The following is a 1,552-nucleotide window of genomic DNA, read 5'->3' as shown; positions in this document are numbered from 1 at the left end:
AAACCGAAATCCAAGTTAGGATTCAAACATACCCAAAACACATACGAATCCCTAACCCATAGTCGTGGATCTACTCACGGTTCATGGAAAACAATAAAAAGAACAGAGAAAAGGAGATAAAAGAAAGGAAAGAAACTCTCATGCAGATGTGTAGTTTCCACGATCGAATCTTCCTTCTTCTTCCCGAAATCCCGTGAACTTCTATTCTTCTCTCCCCAAAAGCTCTCCAAAAGTCTGTATCTAAGTGTTCTCTAAGGCTTTCTCTTGTACTAGGACGTGGCTAGGTGTTTTTTATAACCCTAGGGCGGCTCCCAAGAGTCCTATTCCCATTCAGATGCTGAAAATCGCGAAACAGGGTTTTTGACTGGATCCGGATCGATTCCAGGTGGATCCGGACCGGATCCAGATTCCTGGGGTGAATTCTGCGTCCTTGATCCGGACCGGATCCAGTTGGATCCGGCCCTGCGCTGACAGTTTTCTGGTCTTCACGAATTCGCTCATAACTTTCTACTCCGGTGTCGGATTTACGCGATTTCGGTGTCTACGTGAAGCTCTTGAAGTGCTCTTTCCAATGGTACTCTCGCAGATTTGGACCTCTGTAGAGAAAGTTATTGATGTCACAACATGATTACCTCATCCGGACTTCTCCTTTAACGCTCCAAATAGCTCCTTTTCGAGTCCAATCATCTTCGAAACCTGTAACTGTGCAAAACTAAAGCACAACCGGGTTTTGTGTCCTAACACGCCTAGAATGCCTATGAATGCATGTGATTATCCTATAAAACCTAGACAAACTCTCATCAAAATATAGAGAAGAATAGGAGTTATCAAATCCCCCCAGACTTAAACCTTTGCTCGTATTCGAGTAAAGAACGAAGGAATAAAATCTGCAAAACAGGGAATGACGAACATCAAATAGCATCATCATGAGACTCAAAAGCAAAACATCCATCCAATACTAGTTTTCCGAGAATCGTACCCAAACCGGTCTACTATGATCTTCCTACCAAAGACTAACCTAGCCATGGAATTTTTATTGCCACCTAGAACCCATTAGAATCTCTACAACTCACCAATCATAGTTTTGAACCTATCATTGTCTCAACTTAGCCTCTTCGATCTTAGTTCTACTTTATACCTGGATTTTTACCTTTTTGTAGAATTTCTCTATCAAATGCTAGCACCTCGGGTTTCTAGGACGTTGAAGTTGAAGGACATCGTTTTCTCTCTTTCTTTTCTTTTCTTTCTTTTTTTTTCTTTCTTATATTTTTTTTTCTTTGATGCGATGTCCGACCCACAACTTAGACCGGAACCATCAATCGATGCACTCATGTCCTCGAACGATTTTTTTTGACGAGATTCCGACAGTGGAGTGTCGAGATGCTTTATTTTTCCAAGGCAATTGTTGAACTAGATTTCATCGACCTGCAAGACTCGGAAAAGGTTCTAAAAGAAAACATATAACCTGGATATAGTCGTTTCAACTCCGTAGGTTCCAAACAACAATCCCATCCCACAAACTATATATAGAAAGTCTGGAGAACTATCAATT

The sequence above is a fragment of the Tarenaya hassleriana genome, unplaced genomic scaffold (genome assembly GCF_000463585.1).
Source record: "Tarenaya hassleriana unplaced genomic scaffold, ASM46358v1 Cleome8, whole genome shotgun sequence".
NCBI lineage: Eukaryota > Viridiplantae > Streptophyta > Magnoliopsida > Brassicales > Cleomaceae > Tarenaya > Tarenaya hassleriana.
The sequence above is the reverse complement of the archived record's forward strand: the minus strand, read 5'-3'. Positions refer to the sequence as shown.